This window comes from Manis pentadactyla, chromosome 15 (assembly GCF_030020395.1).
Source record: "Manis pentadactyla isolate mManPen7 chromosome 15, mManPen7.hap1, whole genome shotgun sequence".
Classification (NCBI taxonomy): Eukaryota; Metazoa; Chordata; class Mammalia; order Pholidota; family Manidae; genus Manis; species Manis pentadactyla.
In genome coordinates, this window is record NC_080033.1 from 65,365,008 (window position 1) to 65,391,804 (window position 26,797).

Below are 26,797 nucleotides of genomic sequence, written 5' to 3' on the forward strand. Positions count from 1 at the left end.
GTCTTGTATGGGCTGGTGTACCCTAAATATTAAACAATGAACAACAACAAAAAGAAAGGGTAGGCAATTAACAACAACAAAAAAAAAGAAAAGAAGAGTCACTCACTTTGATAAGATACCTGGTAGGTGTCAGTCAGGTGCTGATTTTTTCACATTATTTCTTCTCATTCTTAACAATAACCATAGGAACAAGGTGTTTTTAATGTTACACCCTCTCCCCATTATTTTCAATGAATAAAGCAGAGTTTCAGGGTATAAGAAACTGTCCAAGATCACCAGACAATGGTAACTGTCTGGGTGCAAGCCCCTCGCCCAGTCCATCACAGCACAGCCCCTCCCAGAACACACACGAGTGCATGACCCCGAGCAGAAGTCATCCCGGCCAGGCTAACCTGGCCTCCTCCGTGGGGAGGTTGCATGTTTCAAGGCAAAGCATGGGGTCAGTTCCCAGAAGGCTCTGCTTCCTGGCCCTGGGTCCTCCCTGCCTGGTAGTGAGAAAGAAAGGAGAGAAATATGGGAGGGAGGGAGGAAAGGAAAAAGGGAGGGAAGGAGAATGAGTGAGAGAGAGAGAAGAAAGAAGGAAGGAGAAAGGAAACACAGAAATCGGGGAGGCCGCCTGGTCACCGGCAGCCTGTAGCCTCCAGGCAGTCACGCATTTCCTGCTGGCTGGTCTTTCACAGGAGGCTGTCCCTGCCGAGGTTACAGCCCTCCTCACTGTGGCCTCAAGGAACCCAAGAGACACACTCATTGCCTCTTTGGTTATTTTATAAACAGTGCTTGGAAACCGCGAGTCATTATCACTCTCTGGCCAGCCAGTCAGACTTTCCATGCCCTGTGTGCGATGCCCTTAATCTTCCCAAAGCCAGGGGTATCATTGCCTAAACCAAGAGGATTGTTTGCTTTGGCCATAATCAGGGCCGAGCGTGAGTATCATCCTGTGCTCCCTCCATGCCCAGCAGGCCTCAGGGCTGTAATCTGACATGCATCCCACCATCCATTCTTTCATTGACATATGCATCCACTTACCCCAGATCCTCCCAAGTTTTATCCAGGCAACTCTGCATCATATATTCACCCAGTCATTCAGTTACTGATGCAGGCACCCACCCATAGGCTCCCTTTAAAATCATTTGTCTACTCCTCTGTTCCTCCATTTATTTCCCCACCATCCCAACAGCCAATCCAGGAATTTATCCACTCATTCAGGCAAGAAGCACCCACCCTCCATTACCGATGCAATCACACACCACTTCTTCACTCAGTCACCTAGTCGCTCTCTTATTCAATCACCTAACTACCTAGTCACTAAATGTATAACCACCTGGTATAAGCTAGGCACTGCTGTTGATGTTGGAGGAACAAAGACTAACAATAAGGTTACCCATTCCCCATCCACTCACCAATATCCCACTGATTAGCACCCGTTCATTTATCCACCCTGCAGAGCTCCACCCCTGTGGGCACAGAACTGGTCACTGGGTGGATCCTAGGGAGGTTCAAAGAGATGAACCTTGATTCAAGCCATTAAGTGCCACCAAAATGATAGTTGAAGGGCATAAAGGACTTGGCTAAGAGACAAAACTAGGCTAGAGACAAGAGTCCAGAATTCCAGTTTTCAGTAATAAGGAAGAAAACTTGCAGTAGGATATGTCAATATGGAATCTAAAGAGATTCATTCTAGTACCAAAGTTAGTCATAGAGATATTAGTAAATAGTTCTGAGCCTCCCTGTGGGTTGCAAGGAAATTTTAAAAGATGCCTAGATAATTAAAACACATCCATTTTTCTATTAAATCCATCCATCCATTCACCTATCCACACATCCATATATTTATCTGCCCATGCATCTACATTTTTATTGTTCAACCATTACAGTAGGAGCTCTTAACCAGGGTTCCATGAATAGGTACACTCTCATACATTTAATTCACCTCTGCATTCCTAGTGCCTCCCATGGCTACTGACATACAGCAAGTGCAAATTAAATATTTGCTAAATAAGTTAATGAGTACTCTCAGTTATGACTAGGTAAACCCAAGCCAGAAAGGTGGCACCTTGAACAGATAATTTGGCTGGCTCTAGGGCTGATATGAGTAAGTTTACTTGTTATACGATTGCTTACTTGATAACGCGCAGGATTCATCCTATCTACGTTTGAGACATTCAGATGCCCAGATAAGGCCACGACTGGTTTAGGCATGTCTAAAAGACTTGGCTTTAGCTGTCTGACAGAGCGAACCCATCTCCCTCATATTCTAACACACCACAGGGAAGGGCAAAAGCTAAGCAGCCACATCTCAGGATTCAGGAGATCCAATTATTTTTGTTTAATACAACGTCCTGAGGTCTTCACAGAGGCCCTTAATCAGAGTGACCAGGTTTGACCCAAGTCCATGTACGTAACCAGAGCTCTGACTTAATCGGCGGACAATCGCTGTGAGTTTGGTTAACCTCTCTGGACAACTCAGATTGAAATCTTGTCTTGTATTTCTATAAACCAAAAGAAGTAAGTCTTCTAAATTTAAACCTGGAGGTAACACAGCATGTCACTTGCAGCACAGGGGATAGAGGGATAAAGCCAGAGAGAGGTAGATGTCTCATCTGGCATCACTTACCAGGTCTGTGGTCTTGGGCAAGTTGCACCAAATGCCTTGAATCCTCAGTTCCCCCATCTGCAAAATGTGAAAAACATCCTTTACTTCACCCACCTGGATTCTAGTCCATAACCTATAGGAAGACTGGCTCAATGCTGGATATAGAGGAGGCCCCCAATAAAGAGTAGCTGCTAATTTCTTGGTTCTCTAAATAGTTATTCTATCTGCCTAGTTCACTTTCCTTGAGACCATTTATTTAAAATTTTAAAAAGTCTTTAAAAGTCTTCTTGGAACTCGGGACTCTGCAAAGGGCTTCCTTGCCTATTGCCTTACGTATTCTTCATGGTCACCAGCATCATTACCATCAAAGTTATAACCATTCCCATTCTACAGATAAGAACACTGGGGCTTGAACTGAATAAGGACCTTACCCGCTTCCTATCAGAGTCAGGATTTGACCTTCTCACCTGCAGAGCCCTGTTGTCTTTGTTATCAACAGGATCATAAATAGCAAACTCAACAAAACAAATGGGATGCAAGAGACAATAGGCCCCCAAATCCCCAAGGCCCCTCAGAGTAGACTTGCTTAGGTAACGTGAGCGTGGCTTACTGAGAAGACCCAAACAAATGTGGTGTGCTATAGATCTGGTTTTGTTCCACGTGTACACAGCCCCATTAAGCCCTCCTGTGACCTTTTGATTGGCCTTCAACATATAAGATAACACTATAGCCTGAAAAGCCATCCTATTTGCCTAGAGTCCTACAAGGAGTCTGTGTTTTATTTCACTGTTTTCCTGGGTGTGCTTCTATTTTCTTATTTATTTATTTGAACCACTAAATTATCTAATTAGTGACATATATCGTTGACACATGGGCCACTATGAATATTTACTGCACACTTGTTCATGCATTTATCTAAATAGGTGGCATGCCAGGGCTATGTAATAAGGAATAATGATTCTTTAGGAGAGTTACAGGGAATTGTAGAAGGGGGAAAAAGTTTTGCACAGTGGGTTGTAGCTTCCAACCACATCTATCAATTCTTCCTGAGATAGAGCAATTGCATAGTAACGACAAAAAAATTTATAGTAATGAATAAATCAATACTCAGCTCTGCGGCAGTTTTAGATGTCACTTTTATAGGCCTTCCCATGTCTATTATATACCCCTTAGCGCCAGAGCTGAGGGAGTGCAGTGAATGCCAACAGCTCCAAGAGAAAAGGCGCCGACGCCTGAGATCCCAGGGGGTCCATCACCATCCCCCACAGGGAGAGCCATTTATATCGCTGAGCCCTCAAATGGAGCCGCTTACAGTGATCAACTACTCAGCCAACAGGTGTTTGTTTTAAAAATGGAGCTGTCATTTCGTGCTGAGCAAAATGGGAATGCAAAAATAAGGAAACAAACAAACAAATACTTAATTACATAGGGATGAATGGGAGAGGGCCAGGGAAAAGGAGCTCCGTGCAGAGGGAGGGAAAGAAATGGAGGAAGAGGGTGTTAGCCCTGAGCACTGTGGTCCAGGGCTTTATTTATTCAGCAAATATTTACTGAGCACCTACTACTTACCTAGCAGTGTTCTAGGCAGGGGTCAGCAAAGTCTTTTTATAAATGACAGGACAGTAAATATTTTAGGCCTTGTGTGATAAATGGTCTCCGTTGTCACTAAGCAACTCCGACTTTGTAGCACAAAAGCAGCTGTACAGGATACATAAATGAGCCGCCACAGCTATGTTCCAATAAAACTTTATTTACAAAAACGGGTTCTCAACTGGATTTGGCCCCAGGGGCACAGTTTGCCCACCCAGATATGGCACCGCATTTCCCAAAAGATGGGCTATGTAACAGAGGACTGTGGGGTGACTGGTAGGTACACAGGGTGTAAATAACTTACAATCACACGAGGAGATTTAATTCCCATTGTAAGTCTCTTATAATCCTCTGATCACACCAAGGAAGGAGTCTCTGCAGGGTGTGAGCCTTTACAAGCTCTCTAATGTTTCGCTAATCTCTTTTTCAACAAAAAGAGGGATCCTAAAGCTCCAAGCCTTGGCAAGCAACAGTTTCCAGAGGGATTTTTTTTAGCATTGTTTGGTTTTTGCTGAGTTTCAATTTCCGGCAAGCGATACTTGTTTCTGTTTACCATTTAAAAGGCAGAAACCCGGTTTCTTAACCTTGGCCCTGCTGACATTTGGGCTGGATATTTCTTTGCTGGGGGTGGAGAGGCTGACCCGTGCCACGTGGGATGTTCAGCGGCATGCCTGGTGTCTACCCACTGGATGCCGGGAACACAAACCACGCCTCTGCCACTTACTTCTTCGGTGACATCAAGCAGCTAACTTTTTGATCTCCCCAGCCTCATTTCCTCATCCGTAAAATGGGGATGATGACAGTAGTAGCTCCAATGCAATAGAGTTAATGTGAGGATTAAATCAATTAATTCATCCAAAGCGATCAGCAGAGAGCTCGCCTGGGGAAAGCACCCGATGAATATTTTAGCCATGGCTGTCCATCCTAGTAACAAAATGTTTCTGCTTTCAATATACTTATTTGTTCAATGACTTATTCAAGTGAGCCAATTTAAAGAAAATATTATTAAATAAATAATAGTTCAGAGAGTAAAGATATGCCAAAATTTATGAAGAAATTTTGTGGAGGTGTGGGTGTTAAACGGATATATTTAAGGAGTGGATTTGGGCATGTTTTAGCCTAAAGTTCATTATTCCTGAGATACATGACTTTGGACCAGTTACTGAGCTTTGACCTCCAGTTTTCTCACTGGAAGAAAATGGTACCTCCTCGGAGAGGTGTTGTCAGGCAAAACAGGGTGATGTTCTCAGGAGTGGCTCAGTACCAAGTAGGCCCTCAATGAATGTTACTTCACTCCCTCCGTTTGTCCTTGTTGTTAATGACTCTTACTGGTTGCATCAACTATCTAGTGTTGTGTACGTGGCAATATTGTTGTGTAATAACCCCAAAACCTAGTGGCATGAAACCACAGTCACAACTCCATGGATTGGGGACTGGGGCTGAGCTCAGCAGAGCAGTTCTTCTCTGGTCTTACATAGGGCCAGTTAGGTGGCAGCCGTCAGCTAGTGACTTAGGGGGGGGCTGGATGGTCCCAGGCAGGCTCGGTCACATCTGGCTGTTAGTGCTGCCTGTCTGCAGAGCTTCACACTGCATGCAGCTCGCATTCTCCAAAGGGCCTTTACATGGAGGCAGCCCTGTCCCAGAAAAGCAAGAGTAGAAACCATAAGGCCTCCTGAGACCTAGACTCAGAAGTCACACCATGTCACTTCTATCATATTTTATCAGTCAAAACAAGCCACAAAGTCAGTTTAGACCAAAGCCTGGGGAAATGGAGTCCATTTCTAGATGGAAGGAGGAGCAAAGTCACATTGCAAAGGAGTGTGTGTAGAGGGAGGGTGATTCACTGGGGCCATTTCTCTAACAAGCTACCGCAATGTCTGCCTAGAGCTAAAGTCCACAACACTCACCTCCCGTATTTTTCCATAAAGACTCACATACTGGATGTTATTCACATGACTAACAGGCCCCCGTGGGGTGTCCAGATGTTCATGAAACCCCCTGGACTATGTGGGCAGAACAAATACCACAAAAATTCACAATCCCCACAACTATTAATGGCACATGAGTTCAAGGTCACTCACTGCAGTTCACATTATCGCCAAGAGAGACTGTGGAATTGTATCATTTCTCATCCTGTTCTAAATTCATCTCTTCTTTCACAGTCAAGAAAAAATGGTCAATGTGAGCCATACACTGTTGAGATTATTACAAAGATTAACCTTAAGCCTGCTTTCCCTACAAAAATAATTTTTATTTCAATGTTAACACTTCATGATTAGTAACAACTTTCGTGAGTAGACCCCAAAACTTCTAAGAACGTCACTGTATTTGGGTAAGATTCACTAGTCCATGTAACTTATTCAAGTTAAGAATTCATTCCCTCTCCCTTTCTTTCAGTAGCCACAATTAATATGTCTATATTTTCTTGCTCTATTTCTTTCCCCCTGGACTGTGACCTTTGAGTGACTTTCCTCCAGTACACAAGCTGTCCTCTTCCCAAGACATACCTTAAGCTTTATCAATAGCCACACTACTTCCTGTATCTAGGTTTCAAACAGCAGACTTTCTGGCCACAAACGGATCGCCTTTAATTCACACCCTCCAACAAACAGCACTCATGCCCCATCGGAGACCCTAATCCTAGCCTCGCACACGGTCACCATCTTTCTCCACTTTGACCTCATGCTCCATCATCTCTACAACACCTCCCTCCCCTTCTCAGGCCCCCCTCCGCCTCTGTCGCTGCCACGGCAAACCTCCTCTTTGTTTAAACTCGTCCCTCTTCTTGCTCCATGCCTGTACCTGAGAAACAGAATGTGGCTAGAGAAAAATCCACAACCACGCTTCCTGGCTTCACTTTAGATTTATGACCACATATCATACGTGGGACTTCAGCACCGCCTGAAAAGCCAACCGTGCTTCCCCAGTCAAAACCTCCTCCCACTTATCCTGATGACTATTGACTCCTCACTCCTCAGGCAGCCAGGACTCACTGTCAATAGCTGATCTTGAGTTTTATTTTATTGAGAAAACAGAAGCAGTCGGAAGAACATCTTTTTTCCACCTGCGTCTCTACATATACACTCAGCCTTCTCTTCCTTCCTCGTATGTGAACTCAGACGTCCCTCCTGCTCTGTAACCCCCTTTCTTCATTCATCCAAGGAGTCTGCTCCTAAACTTCCTTCTCCACCCCCTGCATCCCTGGTCTATGAAATCATTCCCATCAGCATTTGAACATACCCAAACATCTCCCACCTACAAATAAACTTCCCCTTGACCTCACAGCTCTTTCTAGTAACTCCACCCGTATCTTTGCCATCCTTTCAGCAACAAAGCTTTCCTTCTTACTATTTCCCTAAAACAGCTCTTGTTAAACTCACCAATGGTCTCCATTTCCAATCCAGTGCCCATGTCTTGGGCTGCGTGGTCCCTGACTTCTTAGAGTCATTGGTTACAGTTGGTCAGGTCATTCCTTCTTGAAACCCTGTCTTGTCTTAGCTTTTTGGTCACCATACTCCCATGGTTTTCCTCCCTCATCATTAGCCAATCTAATTCTCTGATCTTTTCCCAATGTTAACGTTGGTTCACCCAAGTATTTTTACCTTAGTCCTCCTCTCTTCCACATGTACAACTCATTGTCAAGATGACCTTATATGGTCTCTCGACTTTAAATACAAGCTACTTGCTGATGACTTACAAATGTATATCTTGACATATGTAGCTTTGATGTCCCCCTAGAACTCCAGACTTATATATTCATTTGCATATGTGATCTCTCCACTTGGATGCCTAATAAGCAACTCAAACCTTGGAGATGGAAAATAGAATTTGTGATTTCCTCTTCAAAGTCATTCCTTCCTCTTTCAGCAAAGGGCATTGCCTTGTGCTGAGTCGGTTGCTCATTCTAAAACCTTAGAGGTCATCCTTGTTTTCTTTCTTTCCGTCATCTTTCCAGTCACCCCATCAACAAATCCTGCTGGCTCTACCTTAAGATATATCAAAGTTTGGCCTGACCACCAGTATGGTCACCATGATTTCTAAGTGGACCTGTGACATATCCTCACTGGTCTCCCTGCTTCCAGTCTTGTCTCACAATCAATTTTGCACACACCTGCCAGAGTGAGCTTGGTCAAGATCCACATACATTGGATATTGCCACTTTTTTCACAGAACTCCAGTGATTTTGTATCACACATGGGATACATCCAGATGCTTCACCTTTGCCTTCATGACCTTACAGTCTGCCTACCTCTCTGGACTCACCTCCCATACTCTGTCTTACCCTCCGTGGAGCTCACAGACACTCCATTCCCACATCAGAGCCCTGGGGGATCTGTGGTTCCCTCCGTCTGTGACTCTCTCCCCCAAAACCGTTCGATGACTCATTCACTCACTTTGTTCATTTCCTGGCACAAACATTACCTCTTCAGAGAAGCATCTCTTATCACCCTCCCTAAAGTCAACCTGTCATTCGTCATCTTCATTCCTTGCTTTGTTGTTCTTTAAAAGAGTCTTATTTCCTGAAATTCCATTGTATATATTTGTTCCCTTCTCTCACTGTACATGTCTCCACTAGAATATAATTTTCATGAGGTCAAGGACCTTGGTTTTCTCACTCACTACTGAATGCACAGTGCACTGTAGACACTAAACAAACATGTGTTGACTAAATGATGGATTTTATTGGTAGAATTACAAATTTGAAATGTTCTCAGCACCATCTTTGCTTTTGTCTTAGATATGATCACTTTCCTTAAATAGGAAAATGCAAGAGGAGACATCAGCTTGCGTTGGCGTAACAATTTTATTTAAATTCTTTACCAGTTACCTCCATTTCCTCCAAATTTTAGATGGAGTTTAAGGCAATGGAGGGGTAGACATATGTAATGACACAATATGTACTAGATTAGTAGTTTTTTCTTCTTCTTTTCTCCTCGTATGGCCTCCAGTATGTCTGTAATCCCATCAGACACATCAGAATTTATAAGACACATAAACTATGTATAGACAGATTTAATTTATTTGATATGAACACTAAATGTCATCAATTTATAGTATGTATCTCATCCTCATGACTGACACCTGTCCAAAGCAAGATTTCCGAATGTTTATTTGGCTTGCGTCCCTCCAAGAGGGATTCTGGAATGGCATTTTGGCATGTTCCCCTAAGAAATTACCATTGGCTTTCACGTACAAGGATTATTTGGATATAATATCTAAGTTGTATCATCAGTTACTCCTGTAGGGCTACTGTCTGAGCCCTGCTTGGGGTAGAAGCAAGGGGGGAGAAGACCAAGGGCAGAGGTGCCTTGGCCAGATGGAGACTTGCTGAGAAGCAAACCCCACTTGCTCACTACATTCTAACCTCTTGTCACAACAGTGACACTCAGTGACGGCATTGCACTCACGTGTACACTCATGATTTCTTAGGTTGTTCGAGTCCGCTTGATTCAGCCTCTCGTCCCCTTGAAGCAGCCCTCCATGAGGTGTGGGTCTGGCAGAGCCATGACAGACGGTTGAGGGGTGAGCCACGTTCCTCCACGCTACCTCCAATAGCTGTCGGGGCTTGGGGCTCTCACCTGTCACGTCCATGCTGTCTTCCCGGCACATGGTAAGATTGCATTTCCCCACCGCCTTCTAAGATGCTGTGGCCACGTGACTTGGCTTGGCTAATGACTATGCGTATAGGCGATGCATCACTTCTTGGTGGAAGCTGTAAGAGCCAGTGCACGACTTGACATGCTCCCTGCGTATGCTGAGATGATGGTAGAAGCACTTGCTGCCAGGAAGCCTCCCTCTACCAGGGGCCTTATGTGACTCGGAAGGGCAGAATCCCCCTGATGACTCTTGCTGGGAATATAGTATGAAAAGTGCAGAGAAGGAGGGAGAAAGAAAGAGGGAGAGACAGACCCAAAGAAGAACTTTGTGTTAAGCCACTAAGAATTTCAGGACGTTTGTTTTCCCAGCATGACCTTGCCATCCTGACTGCTAACACTCCCTGAGGGCTCAGGATCTGAGGAAGGGGTGGCAGCTCTGCAAGCTTTGATGTGAACGATTCAGTCACGGGAGACTTCTTGACAAAACCGGGTCTGTGGTGAGGTGGGAGAAACAGGTGCTGAGACAGACGTTACGAGAATCCCCCGTAGAGACTGAGTCACCTCTGAAACACTTCCAGAGTTCTGCCTGGCCTCCACCCTCATCAGAAGGCACATTCTCCAGCCCATGTCCGTGCCTTATCCTCCAGCCCCTTGCAGTTCCAGCCACGCAGGAGACCAGGATACCCACGTTCAGGTTGGCTTCACAGCACGGGGCACAGAGGTTTATTTGCAGAATAGAAAAGGCCTGACTGGGCTCACCCAGGCCACAGGGCCCTCAGTGGCCTCACAGGCTCCTGAACAGAGAAAATAGACCTCCGACATCTCAGTCACACTGTCAGACTTTGACGTGGAGCAGACAAGTCCACATCCTGGTTCTGTGGTTGTGTGACTTTGGGCAATTTACAGCGCCTTGCTGAGCCCCAATGTCTTCAGCTAATGGCATGAGGACCTTAATAGTATATACCTCAAATGGGGGTCGGGGGGAGACTTTGTGAGATGATAAAGATCAAGTGCCCCATACTGTCCCTGCAACATATTAGTAAAACCACACAAAATGACCATTTTTACAGAGCTAAATGAATGCCTCTATCTCATGGCATTAATTATGCCCCTGGAAAGACTGAACTATGTGGGCCATATAGAAGCAAAGAGCAGTCTCTGAAAGACTTGCTGTAAGAATCCTAAAATTAATTTTCCTCCCTGCTAGAGATACAGGAGAGGTACATGGGAGAATCATAAGGGGCAGACTCTAGTTTTCCTGTTCTGCCTGCTGCACAAACTAGAGAGCTGGGCCCCTCCGTTATTCCTCCTCACCGCCAGCCTCAGGGTACAGTGAAGTAAGAGTCACCTCAGTGTAGCTGCAGGGAGCATTGGGCTATTTCCTGCGTCCATGTGTTTGCTCCCTCTGCCTGGAATGCCTTTCTTCTCCTTCGCTCCCCTCTTTCTCCCATCATCCTGCCTTGGGATATATGCAGACTATATGCATCACGAGAGAAGGCACCTCGTCTGTCTTGTCTGTTGATACACGAAGCACCTGCAGCCAACAGATTTTGTTCGAATTAATGACCAAATAAATGAATGAATGACAAGACCCAGTCTGGCGCTGAGTGCTTCGGAAAGGTTGGCCTGAACACGTGCCGTGCTGGTGGGGATCCCCTCCTACGTTCTCTTCAAACACCTCTGCACAGGTCTCACTCTTTGCATGTACAGTGATAAATGTGTGATGATACTCTAGTACTTAAAGCCAGAGGTTGTGTTTGTAACAGTCAAGATTGCCTGAGTGAAGGCTTGGGGCCTGGCTTGTAAGAAACTCTATAAATGTATTCCTGACTCTTGTCCTTACCTCTCTTCCTGGCCCTTGGAGAAGAGCCCTGGTCCCTGCAGCCCCAGGCTGGGAGAGCAAGACTCTCAGAGCCTAACAGGACAATGAGCTCAGCTCGGGGAACTACCCCCCGGGAGGAGGGGTCTTGTGCTTTGCACGGGCCCATGCAGAGCGCTGTGAATTCTTCACTTCTAAGCAAAATGGCAAAAGAGAAAATATAGGTCTTCAAACAAGTGATTTATTCTGTATCAGAAACGCATTTACCTGGCCTATTTTGCTGAACAGAGAAAGCTCAGGTTCACTTAGTAAAACTCAATCTGAATATTTCTATCCTTTATTTCCATACAGATTAGCTTCATATGGCCTCAAGTATAAACACAACAGATTGGCTTGCGGCTTCTATGGGGAAAGAGGCAGTGCGGAAGGGAGAGCATCGCTATTTTAAGTTTCTTCATGGTTCAGCAGGCAGCTGCTAAGAGTTCTAAAGAAGCCGACAAAATAAGAAAAGTTTATTGATTAGTTTACAAATAACTGCTGTATAAGGAAAGATACGGAACGGCAGGCTGCTTCACCGACGGCTTACTTCTCGCCGCCCTTCATTCCAGGGCCGAGGGAGCCCGCTGCTGGGGGCACGTGAAAGAGGCCAAGCAAAGGCAGTGTCTGGATAAGGAAGCTTTGCACCAGGTTAAAATAAATAAATAAACAGGAACCTTTATTTGTGGCTGATCTGTAAGTAGACTGATGGATGCCTCCTCTTCCTCATCTCTTAATGAAAAAAATCTTTGTAAATGGTTTTCCTCCACTGGCAAACACAGAAAAGCTTGAAATGCTGGACTCGGAGCACGAGCTTCGATATCACCCCCTCCCATCGCACATTAGTCACTGGGCAGTTTTAGAACTAGTGAAGGTGTCAAATCCATGCTTGTCCCTGGGCATAGAGGTGCAAGGGACAGAGGGTCTGGGGGTACAGGACCACCACCAGGATCTCAATCCCTGCTCTGCTCTGCTTCCCACAGGGTCTCTGTGGGACCTCAGCAAGCTGTTGGCTTGTTGGGAGGATTGACCAAAATAAGCACACCCAAGCCCAGGACGAGGTAGGCTGCTGGGCAACGCCTCAGTCAGCAGCTACAGTGGGATTTCAGTTACACAAAACTTCTCGTGAGAAATGGAAGCCGCGAGAGAGGTGGCAGGGGTGCAAGCCGGGCAGATATGCAGGACCTTTCCAGGCCTTGCGAGGAGTTCGGTGGTGTCCACATTCTGGCATTTCCCAGAGGTGGAGGGAGTAGAATGTGCTGGACTCTCCACGGTCCACTGACGGAGCACCACCTAACCCTGGGTCCCGAAGACTCGGTGTTCTTGCCCTGTCAACCTTCCGCTAATGTTACTAAGAAAGTCTCACCTTGCCATCTGTTAACCATCCACATTTTTGGGGCATTTGTTCATTTCTCTTTTTAGCAGTTACAGGACTCCCCAGGGCCTAGGCAGTCAACTGTCGCTGGCTATATTTCCACCTTTTTGTGGACGTTGCCTGTATTTTCCAGGTTCACTCTTTCTGAACAGTGATTGTTTTTCCATCGTATCAGTGGTCATAAATTTATTTTTAAAGAAGTCTTTATAGGTTTTTAAAAAGTAAATTGTCTTAGGCATTCATATTCATTGCTGTTAGGACTGTGAGCTGATACAATCCTTGTGGAGGGTAATTTGGCAATATTTAACCAACTAATACATGCATTTGGCTTCTGACCCAGCAATCTCACTTCTAGGAATTTACCCTAAAGATACAGCTTCAACAATAAGAAAATATGTGGGCGTAAGTTTATTCATGGCAGCATTATTTGCAATTGCAAACACTGGAAACAACTTAAATGCCCATTCCTAGACGGTGGTTGAATCAACCCTGGTACATCCATACACAGCAAAGTATAGTGTCACAGTAAAAAATAATGAGGATAAGTTCTATTAATTGATAGGGAGTGATTTCCAGGAATTATTGCTAAGTGAAAAAACTCAAAGTACAAGGAAGAGCTATAATACACTACCTTTTGTGTAAGAAGGAAAGGAAGATGAGAAAAAGTACGTGTGTTTCTACATAAGGGATGAATCAGAAGTGAATGAGTTTGGTTATCTGCAGGTGTAGGTGGGAGAGGATGGAAAAGAGCAGGGAGTTTGGAGGGGTGGGATCCGGGATGGGGGCAGGACGTCTCTCCCAGCTCATCTTTTTGTAGGGTAGTGATATTTGAAAGCATGTTAATGCTTCGTATAAAAAAAAATCACAAGGATGAGGAGAAAACCCTAAAGTGAAATGCATAGAGTAACAAATGAACTGTTCTGAATAAATAACGTGACTGTACAGAAAGAATAAACAGCAAGCCCAAATAATATAGTATTTGGATGAATGCTTCTGAGTAAAGATGAAAATAGCAGTAGGCAATTATTAAAATCGAGTTGGTAGGTTTGTTCTTCACAGTAATATAGATTAGCAATTCTGAAACCATTCTGTATTCTATTGTTGATGAAGTAAGTAAATATGTTGTGGATAATAGGAGCACAGTTTTTCACGATCAAAGAAGGAAGGGATAAATGTGGAAAGGGACTAGATCAGCACAAACCCTATGTGTTGGATTGAAGTTCAAGGTACTAATGTGCACTCACAATTTAAAATATTGATAGATAGGTAATAAATAGATGATACATATAGATACAGATAGATCATTAAAAACAGATGTATATGGGTGTGAATAATGTGGGTGTGCATACACACATGCATCCTACATATATTGTGTAGCTCTGTTTAAACAAAGGGCCTAGAAGCAATGACATCCCCCCTAATAATCACCTGCTTGTCATCCAGGTCTTTGTTTCCATTGTCATTATCCTCTAAAAGAATCCAAGGCAATTTGGAGAAATGGCCGATTCCAGATAGAGAACTGGAAAAGTCTAATATGAGCCTGGAATAGCTCAAGCCAAATGGTAAGGATGAGCCCAAAGACATATGGACACATATCAGAAGGACACAGGAACTAACTTGAAGGAATTCTCCCTGCTCACATCTGGGACAATTCAAGTATCAAAATAAATAAGGAGAGCAACAGCTTGTAACTCAGTAAATGACCCAGGAACATATAAATCCAAACTGATATAAGTAAATACATAAATATAGAAACAATATATTGGATGGGACAATAGAGTGGATGGAAAGGGAGACCTCTTCCTTACAATAGAATATCAATTAATAAAGAGGGCAGAAATGAAGAAAAGCCATGTCAGCAAGACCAGGTCCATATCTTATACTCAGGGCTATGATCAAAGGCTCAGAGTGAGGAAGGCTCAAAGGTTAAGTGGCTGGAACCCAGTGAGTATAAAAGAGCTGGAGAGTGGAGCAGCAAAGGGCTCAGGATTGAGGAGCAGGGGAGGGAGCTTGGATCTTATTTCGGGGCAATGACAAGCTATTGGAGGGCTCTAAGCAAAGGAGAACCACGCTCTCATTTGTATTCTGGCTGCTGTGTGCAGAAAGATATGTGGGGAGGGGCGGAGCGGAGCAGGGATACCAATAAGGGATTCTGTGGCAGTTCCAACAGGAAGTAAAAACTTGGGCTGGGAACAATGAACACCTTCAGGAAATGCTTCCTCAAGCCCAGAGAGGAAATATTTTAGGTAAAATCGAGGCCAAAAGACAGACTTGAGAGTAATAAGTACACAATTATATACAGATTTAAAACTACTGTGTTAAAAATAATAAATAAAAGTCATTCTTAGCTCAAGAGCCAAGCAAAACAAAGACCAGGCAGCTGGCTGGATCTGAACCACAGGCTGCAGTTTGTCGAGCCTTGGTTTGGTTAGGGGACAACAGGACAACAGCTGGGCTTTGTGACGTGGACATGGCAATTGTCTGCATGGTGGGTCAGGACTTGGAAAGAACTTCATGCCTCATGGTCAGCGGTGGGTCTCAACACCCCCGTTCCTTTGCCCAATCATAGGATTAACGCCATTGATATATAAGAATGTAGGTGTCTGGTTCGGCTCAGTTTCTTCTTTTCCTACAATGGGTTGCTAGAGATTGCATGGGGGTTGGGTGGACTTTCTCTTTTGTATTTTTGGGAAGACTGCCACAGCCCCATTTACATCCGGGCTGACTGGCAGTCCCACAACTGTGTTTAGACTGGGGTGACCAGTGAACTTGCCCCCTTGCCACACCATGGATATTCTTTGGCCCAGAAAAACCTAGTTCACTACATTTGTTGAAGAGATACCAGAAAGGATGAAAGGGAGTGGGTAGCAATTCAACTGCCACCTGATTTATCTACTGTGAAGTTGGAAGGCCGGTAATTACTACAGGTAAAAGCTGGCACCTGTCTTGCCTCCCAATGGGGAAATCAACCGGAAGTTCTCTACCCAGAAATAGCTAATCCGCAGGGATTAATAAAGCACATAATCTACACACAGACAGTTTTCTTCCAAAGTATACTGGATTAAAGTTACAAATTGGCTAATTTCTGCTTGCTGGTCACCATTTGCAGACAAATATAAAGGAGAATATGATGCAGAACAAGGCTTGAATGAATATAAAACACTAGGACACAAAGACCCCTTTCTTTGAGTTTAATCTTAGAGTTCATTACATACTATATTGATTATATTACATCATATCACATTTGCTATGGATACTATAGACTGCTTTCCTATGTTCATATGTGCTACATTCAAATACATATTCACTTATAGATAGATATATATACACTCATTTGTATTATAAAAACAGTGTTAGTCACATAAAGTTTTGAAAAGACGCCTGAGGGAAAAACGTTCAGGGAATCCTGATAACTACTAATAACTTTTTAATGTTTTAATCTAGTCTTTCACATTTCGATTTTTTTTCAGAGTGGGGCAACCTTTTGTTGTTGTTATTAATGTACCTTTGACCCTAAGGCTTAAAAAAAAATCTTGTTTTCTGCTTAATTCTATTATCTAGTATTTTAGCAATTACATTTTCTGTGGTGTTCAAGAGTTTTCAAAACCCTTTTTGAGACCTGCATGGCCAGCAGGTTTACTATTTACAGACAAAAGCCAAACTGTAAAATTAGACTTAAAGGATAGTTTCAACCTCCTATTATATGTAATAATTTAGTAAACATGTTTCTCTTCATAAACCTCCTTGATGGTTCAGACTGTGTCTCTGGCACACAGCGAGACGGTCAGACGTCCCAAGTCTTTCTAAGACCAACTTGCCACTGGAAATTGCCCCCTGACTTTCTGCTGCCCCGGAAGCACGGGTGCTCGTCTTTCTGACCTCCTGACCCTGAGTATTCACATGTTACAGGAAGACAAGCTTAATGGTGTAAAAGCTTTATTCCTTTGATTGCTAAAGCAACGCATTTCCTTTACGAAATTGCTTTTTTACTTCAACTCCACATTTTTGTACAGAGCTCTTAAGAAGGGGTTACTGTTTTGGACTTCCCAACCTTGGGGTGCTAACTAATTCCACTCTCTTTAAGGTAAAGTAAGTTATCTACAGCTTTTCTCCTGTTCTGAAAAGTAATTTATCTGCCTGTTTCAAATTGTAACTTCATCCCTGATGAGGAGCAGGAGGAAGAGGATGGTGTTGTCCTTGTGCACAGAAAGGAAAGGATGAAAAGGGCGGCCCAGCTGTTGTGGAGATTCCAGGACGCGTCTCCAGGCAAGTCTCCCGCTGACACCCCCTCCCCAGTGTGTGGGGACGGATATGGACTTGAGTGGCCTTTGAGTGCTCTTGATCCACCCTTATGTAGTAAGTGTGACTCATGTCACAGTATGAGTCCCGCAGTCCCGCGCCTGGGGCCCCTCTGCCAGACCTGAGGCCCTTCCGACCTGCCCCGATCCACTTCTGAATAGAGACGGTGTGACTCAGCGCCAGGGAAGGGTGGTTCTCTTGTCTGGATGGTGTCCTCAGCTCCAGGAAGCTTTGGGCTTGTGGCGTGGCAGCTGAGAGAAAGGCCAAGCTACCCACGTCAGCAGTGCCCCTCCGAGGGAGCTCTGCACAGGAAGGGACAGCCCTGAGGCCACCCGGCCTCCACCACCCAGCAACCGGGTGTGCAGAGGAAACACGGGGCACAGCGTCTATTTAGATCTTCAGTGAGTTTGTCTTGTTTCCTCATGGCCTCAGGGGCAGTCAGAGGGATGTGGGCAGTAATGACAACTGCTAGCATTTGTTAAGCACTTAACGTTTGCCAAGCCCTTACATCTGTTAACACATTTAATCTTCGCAAGACCACAGGGTAACTACCGCCATGGTGCCCACTGGACAGATGTGGAAACTGAGGCCCAGCAGGGGAACGTGGCATGCTCAAGTCCCCACAGCTGGACGAGGGGCAAATCTAGAGTTTGAGCCCATTCTCCAGTTCTTTCTCTCTTAGCCACCAGACTTCTTAACCTGTGAAGTTCACAAGTCACCTGGGGATCTTGTCAAAATGAACATTCTGATCCAATAGGTCTGGGGTGGGGCCTGGGGCTCTGCATTTCTAATCAGCTTCCAGCTGAGGCAGAAGCTGCTGGTTCCTGACCACATTTTGAATATCAAGGCTGTATACTGGCACATTTTCACTGTGCTGTGGGCTTTTTGTTTGGAAATAGCCACTGAATCTCTCTGTCACCATTATCCTGAGTTGGTCTCTGGAATATACGACAGCTTTGCTGAACACCAGCACGCCCCAGCTAGGTGGGAAGAGCCTTGCAGAAAATGCTCTGGGAAGAAAGAGCAGGTCTGTGTGACAGGGGCTTTAGGAGTAGGAACCTAAGAACAGAGAGCTAGGCTGCGGTGGCAGGGGGACCAGGAAATGAGCAAAGGTTCACATGGTTACTGACTGCACTTGAGGTCTCTCCAGGAAAGGCCTGATGGACCCATCACTGCGGCCTCCGGAGGTGCTAAAGCATTTATCACCAAAATGGCCCATAGACACCATCTGACTCATGGCTGCAAGGTGAAGCAGGCCACCTGTTACCAGGCAACGGGAAAGACTAAGCACATTCCAGGCCCCAGGGCAGGTCCATGTCCTTCTGGCTATGGCAGTTTCCAGAGGAGCTCCACCCCCAAGGGAAGGGACCCTTAACCACAGATCACTTGTTCTACCCTCAACACAACAGAGTCCCTGTCTGCCCAAGACCTAGAAAGAACCAAGATCATTTTGCATATCTGAGGGGAGTAAGAGCGGAGGATTTATACCAAATGGCTGCTTCCCTAAATAATATCCCCTCACACAACTTTCTCCAAGTGTGGACCCTGAATATGCAGCATGAGCATCATCTGGGATTTGTTAATTTGCAAATCCTGGGGCTCCACCCAGGACCTACTGAACTGGGAACTTGAGGTGTGAGGCTCAGCAATGTGTGTTTAACCAGCTCTCCAGACGACTTCCGTGTACACTCCAGTAAGAGAACCATTATTCTATTAGGTACAGGGCCCTGGTATCAGACACCTGAAGTTGCCACTTGATAGCTGTTACCTTGCTCCTAGCCAGTTTTAAACCTCAGTTTCCCCACCCGTACAAAGGATACCATATAATAATAATCTCAGGGTTGCCGGGGGATTAACTGAAGCAACCCAGGTAAAGCACGTAGCACAAAGCTTTGCACACAGAAAACACTGGTGAAGGTTCCTACTGATTTTAATGGCAGTGGTTTTATACTCTGGCGGAAGGCTCGGGGGATGTTTATTTATACTTTCATGGAATGTGGCAACTTGGAAACTTCTCAGGGGGCTCTGCTGCACTTCCAATTGCTTGCAAATTCCCCTTAAAAATCTTTTGAAAATCCTCATCTTAACAATAATAAAGACAATAATTTTTAAACTATTTTTTAAGAGAATACAAGGCTAGAAATACAGCAAGAAAATATACCAGCATTTTTAAGGGATTGGGAATATGTCATGACTAGGTACAGAAAGTAGATGGGCCTTCTTACTATTAGCCTAGAAATTTTGATTTTTATTCTTTAGGGCATGGGTATATTTTTTCATGTCTGTGACTTTCTTTATATGCCTAATATTTTTAATGGAAATATCCAAACACTGACACAGAGTAAGAAAATGGACCACTATGTACCCATCACCCAGCTTCAACAAATGAGCATATAGCAAATCTCCTCTCCCCACTAAACTCCCACCCCTGCTGGATTATTTTAAACCAAATTTTAAGTACTCATTTGTTTCCCAGTTTTACTGAGAAATCATTGGCATACATCACTGTATAAGTTTCAGGCACACAGCATGGTGATTTAACTTACATATATTGTGACATGATTACCACAGTAGTTTCACATAGTGTCCATTTTCTTCTACAGATACAATAAAAAGGAAAGAAAGAAAAAAAAGTGTTTCTAGTGATGAGTGGGTACTGATCTTTTTAATCTCTAAATGTTTTAGGATGACGCTCTAATATATAAGGACTATATATTTTAAAACACAACCATATACTGTTACTTTATACTTTCAGTGTAACACTGATATTCTGGTCCAAAAGGTTGAGGGTCTTTTTCGGAAAACAGGCTTGAGGCAGAGAGACTGGTAGGAAATAAGATATGACAGGGATGAGAGGATGGCCTCCTGAGAGGCAGAAGTGAAGGCAGATTCCCTGAACATTCCCTGTGCCTAAAGGGCTCACTCATTTCACCCTGGGTAGTCCTCTCACGTCTATGGTACACAGTCCAGAGTAGCTCTGGGGAGGCTATGCATGCAGCTGACAGCAGGCTAGCCTGTAGTAAACAAACCCCTCAATAAGAATGGCTAGAAAACCTAAATACCATTAAAGAGCTATCAAGGCAGCCAAAACAACAGGGTCCAAGATCTGATAAGCAGAACAACTCATTGAAGCTGGCACAACACACTACACAGCATTTTCCTTTGGAGCCTTTACCAATTTGTAAGACTGCGGGGCAGAGAGAAGCCATGTAGTGACAGACTGTAAGAAGCTGAACAGAGTTTTTGACAGTCTTACGGGATGATGGATATAGCAACTGAAGTTTAGGCTTCTAAGGTAGCCAGGGCTTGGGCCAAACTTTGCAAAGAGAAGCAGAGTAAAAACCTAAAGGTCGGAGCTATGCATCCCCAGGAGATATTCACCAAGTCATAAGCTATCTAGACCACGTAAGGCCAAGGAGATACAGGCAATGGGTTGAAGAGACGAACACAGCTTTCAGGCATCTCATCATCCTGGGAAGATAAAATCTGGAGTTCGGTTTCCAACAAAAAGGCTGAGAAGAAGAAAATTCACCAGGTACTTGGTCAGGACTCTGCAAAGAAGAAACAGGCTAGATCTTCCCAAGGTTGAATCCCAGGCTTAAAGTAGTTTAGTCCAACTCTAGCTGCCTACCAATGAAGGCTCACCTACACTTTCTATAATTTTTCATATACAATGTCTATGCCTACTGCTCAATCAAAAATATCAGGGCTACCAAGAGACAGGACTAAACATTGAGCCAAGAAGACTTAACAAAAGGAACAAAGATGAAGCAAACACTGACGCTGTCAGATTTTTAAATGATCATGACAAGATGGAATATCTCACAAGAGAACAGAGATTTATAAAGAGAGTATAAAGGAAATGCTAGAACTGAAAAATACAATTGGTGAAATTAAGAACCTGGTAGATGAGTCTGTCAAATCAAAAGTTTAGACACAGAGGAAGAGGGTGACTGGAAGAAACTGGAAGTTAACAGAAGCTAGGCTGAAGTAAAAGGGAATGAAGAATGAAAAATACACAAAAGACTGTGAGAGATCTACTAGACAGGAAATAGGCATAATATATGTGTAATTGGAGATCAAAAGGGAAGGGAGAAAGAGAAAGATGCAGAAGACATATATGAAGTGGCAACAGTTAAGAATTTCCCACAAGTGATGAAAGACTTCAAGCCCAATCTAAAAAAAAACACAACAAACTCAAGGAAAAAAATACAACTAGGCATATCACAGTATTAAAAAGCCAAACATGAAGAGACCTCAACAAAATACTAACAACTCAAATACTGCAGCAAATTAAAACGACCAAGTGGGATTTTATCCCAAGAATGCAAGATGGTTCAACAATGACCATCAATCAGTACAACCCACTATAGAATGAAGAGAAAAACAAACACGATCATCTCAGTTGATACAGAAAAACCATTTGACAAAATCCAACACCTGTTCACTATAAAAACACTTAACAAACGAAAAATAGAAGTGAATTTCCTCAGCCTAATGTGGTATCCAGGACAAACCCACAGCAAGCACCCTGCTTACAAGTGAGAAACTGAAGGCTTTCCCCCTAAAATCAGGAACAAGTCAGGGATGCCTGTGCCCACCACTGCTATTCAACATTGTCTTGGAAGTTCTAACCAGGGAAAATAAGCAAGAAAAAAAATAAAGAAAAGACATTCAGATTGGAAGGAAGAAATATAACTACCTTTATTTGCAGATGACATTACCATACACATAGAAAATCCTAATGAATCCACAAAAATCTACTAGAGCTAATAAACAAATTCAGCAAAGCTGAAGGATACAAAATCAACATGACAAATCAGTTGTATTCTTAAAATTAGCAATGAACAATTGAAAAGTGAAATGAAGAAAATGATTCCATTTACAATTTCACCAAAAAGAAAGAGAAAAACCGTAAAAGCTTGTGGCGCAAAAGAGACATTATCTTCGAAGAGCAACAGTAGGTATGATGGCTAACTACTCAGCTTAAAAGATGGAATCCAAAAGACCAGGGAATGACATCATTAAAAAATAGCAAGAAAATAATGACCAAACTTGAATACTATTCCAGGCAAGAATGTCTTTAAAATATGAAGGAAAAAATTGAGATACTGATGGAAAGCATAAATTGAGGACATTTACCCCTAACAGAACAACACCGAGGAGAACACTTCCAGGAGTGCTTCAGGTAGAGGAAATATGAACCTAGATGGAAGACCAGAAATGCAGGTAGGAATGGAAATAGTGAAAAGAATAAGTAGCTGGATAATTCCAAAATACTGTTAACTATATAAAATAACAAGGATGTCTTAAAATACATATGAAAACAGTGACACACCATGTGCGAGTGAATAAATGGAGCTGAAGTGTCCCGAGTTCTCCATGCTTTCTGGGAACTGGTGAAAGTACTCAGAAGCATATAGACTATAATGGAAATGATGCATAGTTTAATCTCCTGTGTGCTCACCAAGGTAAAAATAAAGGTACATATAACTGACAAGCCTATAGGAATGGATAATTAAGAAATAGTTGATTAATCCAAAAGAAGGGAAGAAAGAAAAAAAAAGAGCATAAACAGGTGTGAAGAATAGAAAACCAATAACAGGATGGCAAATTAAAATTCAAATATACATGTAAAGTAACTACATATCAGTAATTACATTAAATATAAATGGAATGGGTATTCAATCATCTAAACTAAAATACAAAGACTGTCAAAGTGGAAAAATATTTTGTGCTACTTATAAGAGATACAGCTACATGAGAAGTCATTGAATATTAAAAGGATGAAAAAGAGAGTGGCAAGATATTAATCTCCCCAAATTGATCTGCAGATTCAATGTGATCCCATTCAAAATCCCGAGAGTTGTCTGTGGGGACTGACAAGGTGACCCTGTAATTTCTGTGGAAATATAAAGGGTCAAAAACAATCAGAACAATCCTGAAGAAGATCAAAGTAGGAGGATTTTATGTGCAGGAGCAAAGTAGGAGGATTTTATCTGCAAGACATCAGACTTATCCTAAACATATGATAACTAAAAGTGTAGTTATTGATATGAAGATAAACAGATGAATCAATAAAACATAACAGAGAGTCTAGAAACAGATCAGTATATATATATATATATATATGGTCATTTGATTTATTACAGAAATGTTATATTATATAAATAAAAAGCAGTGCAGTGGGGAAAATTATGGTTTGTTCAATAAACAGTGCTGAATCAATTAACGGAAATAGTTGAAGTTTGACTTCTGCCTTAAACTATATAAATATCAATTCCAGGTAGACTATCAACCTAAATGTGAAAATAAAAAGCAGTCAAGTTTCTAGATAACAACAAAAGAGTTTCATGACCTTAAGAAAATAACAAACTGGACACATATCATTAACCACAGAGAAAATAATTGATAAATTGGCTTTCTTTAAAATAATGTCTGTTTGTCCAAAGACACCATTAACTTAGTGAATGATAAGATACACAGCAAAATAATGGCATATATGTAGATAGATAAAATAGGAGATGGATGGATGGATAGATAGATAGGTAGATAGCCAATAAAAGGCTTTTACCCAGAAGGCATAATGAAATTGTATAAATCAACTAAAGACTGATGATCAAAAAAAAAGTGGGCAAAAGACCAGAACAGGCATTTCACAGAGATGATAATCAAATTGGTAATATGCATATGAAAAGGTGCTCAACTCCATAAGTCATCAGAAAAATGCTAATTAGAACAACGAATGCCAGAATGGCTAAAATGAAAAAATATGTAATGGGTATTACCAATGTCTATAAAGATGCCAAGCAGTTAAAACTCACCTGCACTATTTGTGGGAGAGTAATTGTTACAACCACTTTTGAAAACTGGTAAATCTCCTCAATCCAAACGCCAGTAACCTCTATGATGGAGAAATTCTGTTCCTGTCTAAACCCAACAAAATGCATGTGTACCAAGAGACAGTGATGAAAGTGTCCCTGAGATCATTATATAATAATTAAACCTGGATAAAACTCCAAATGCCTATCAAAAATGGAACAGATTAACACATTATTATATATACTTCAAATTATTATATATACTTAACCTGGATAAAACTCCAAATGCCTATCAAAAATGGAACAGATTAACACATTATTATATATACTGATTGCTGCTATACTTATCAGCATAGTTGATTTCAAATATTAAGGGAAAAAACCCGAGTAGATAGGAAAAAGTATATTGCAAATAATAATAGTTCTGTACATTTCAAAAACAGCAACTCTCATAATCTATGATGACAGAAATCAGGTCTGTAGTTACCTTCTTGGGTGGAGGGGGTGGTTGTCACTGGACCAGGGTTTAAGGGGACTAGGAGGGAGCTAATTACCTGTTTTCTGACCTGTGTTATGGGTCACATCATTACATTCTTTTGGTTAAAAGTCTTTGAGCTCCACACTTGTGATTTGTGTATTTTTGCGATGTATGCTATATTTCAATAAAACATTTTTAATATGGCTCTGAGGTGCCAGCAATATGTATCTGGTGAATTCACATAAAACAGAAAAGGTTTGAAAAATGGTTCTGATGGGTGCACAACAGAAGCCTAGTGAGCTTATGTGAATCCTCCTAAAATTGTGCTTATACCCCTGGGATAGAAAATGGTATGTCTCTGTGAAGGGGCTGCCTGTGGCCGGGGGCAGGTGAGATCTGCCACGCGCTGAGTCCCTGGGCCTACACATGCTCTGCCACCCTCAAAAGTCCTGGGGTGTCGTACGCTTAGTGAGCTCTTTTGCTAAATGACTCATGGTTTAGAAAAAGAAACTCAGATGCGAGCTTGAGTCTGGATCAAGGGTATTCATAGGGCAAACGAACAGCTACAAGAAACTAAATTCACTTCCCCCCATGTTTGGAGTTGGTAAAACGCATCAAAAGGGTAACAGAGGTTGCCAAGGCAATGACCAGAAAGACCAGAAGTGGGACGCAGGAACAGCCTTGCTCAGAGCCCTGAGTCAAAGACAGGTATTATGGGGAGAGAATACTAGCGATGATGAGAACGCTGGTAGCAGCATGCAGCCAGAACAGCTCCCACTTACTATGCCCTGACTGTGAGAAGGTATCAAGCTAGCTAAGTATCTTCATTTTCTTAATTCTCCCATCACTCCCTCTGAGGGGTTTTCACACCTACACAGATGAACATCTGGAGGCATGCTTGAGGACCCCGTGAGCCGGTGTCAGAGAACTGAAAAAATGGACTTAGTCTGAAGATGGGCTATGGAGTGTTCTAGTTATTTCTTGGTAGAATTTCTAGGGAGACCTCAAAATGTCAGTAAGGACTTTGCTGGTCCTGCTCAGAGCAAGGCTTCTTAACCTCAGCATGGTGGGTGTTCAGCAGCAGCCCTAACCTCTACCTACTAGATGCCAGTGGCACACCTTACCTCTTCCCAAAGTAGTGACAACCAGAAATGTCTCCAGACATTGCCAAATGTCCCCCCTGTAGGGCAAGATCAACCCTGGTTGAAAAGTACTGTTCTAGAGGCAGGGAAAAGACTGAGCTGGTGGGTAGGGGGAGAAGCTTGGGGGTGCCAGGGAAATTCACGGTTCACAAAAAATGAGAAGGCCTGACTCACCGTCAGCTTGGAAGCTGCAAGCTGCAGACAGACTGGGATGTTTGCAGCAGAGACATCTCCAAGAGAAGGGTCTGGATGCTGGGGTGCTGAGAAGAAAGACACCTGGGCTCAGTGCTACCCTGCACACAAATACCTCCAACGCTGACCTCTGTGCTCTGGTTGGGGATGCAGTGGTTACAGCCTGGAGCTGAAGGTAGCATCTGGGGTTTATCCACAAAGGACTTCGCTTTTTCGGTTTCCAAAGAAAATCCCTCATCTCAAGCCACCATGCTTGGAAATACAGATGAATGGGGAAGGGATAGGAACTAGACTCAGTTGTGCCTGGCCTCTGGCCTGGGAACTTCATCAGAATGTTGCACATTCTGGTATCAAGACTCACTCAACTCACTGACCTCGTAACTGCAGAAGGCTGCTGGGCCCGAGGAACATGAAGGCTGGGGGTGGGCTGGCACAGGTATAAAGCTGAGCAGGGCCTGCTAGAGACCCCAGTTGTCTCTGAGGCTTGGAGTGAGGCCCAGTAAAGGCCACTATGACCAGTCGGTAGTGTCTTCTTGACACCCTGTATTGAGAAGACTGCTTCTCCTGTCAGTGGGGGCAACATGTCAAATTGATCAGTGGTTCTGTCATGGCCAAGGTAATGGGATAAAGATGGACTGTGCATGGTATCTATCAGCCTGGATTTATGGTTCCCTAGACTATCTGCCATTATGACATTTATTGATTGATTGAATGAATGAATGAGTTAATGAAAAGCTCATAAGTTTGTTTTGTCAAAGAACCAGCCGGGACATGCTGAGCTACAATGTCTTGTATATGTAAGTACAATTTCAATCATTTATTTTCAGAATTGTGTGTGGCCATATTCATTCATTC

The 26,797-nt window shown here is 43.2% G+C and overlaps 1 long non-coding RNA gene across 1 annotated transcript in view; it reads right to left on the minus strand.

The window, feature by feature from the left end:
- Positions 1–2,561: 2,561 nt before the first annotated feature.
- The window catches only part of LOC118924493 (uncharacterized), a 145,861-nt gene continuing 121,625 nt past the window's right edge, over positions 2,562–26,797 (minus strand). The window contains exon 3 of the long non-coding RNA XR_008993973.1: positions 2,562–2,671. This is a non-coding gene — a long non-coding RNA (uncharacterized LOC118924493). The remainder of the gene's footprint in view (positions 2,672–26,797) is intronic.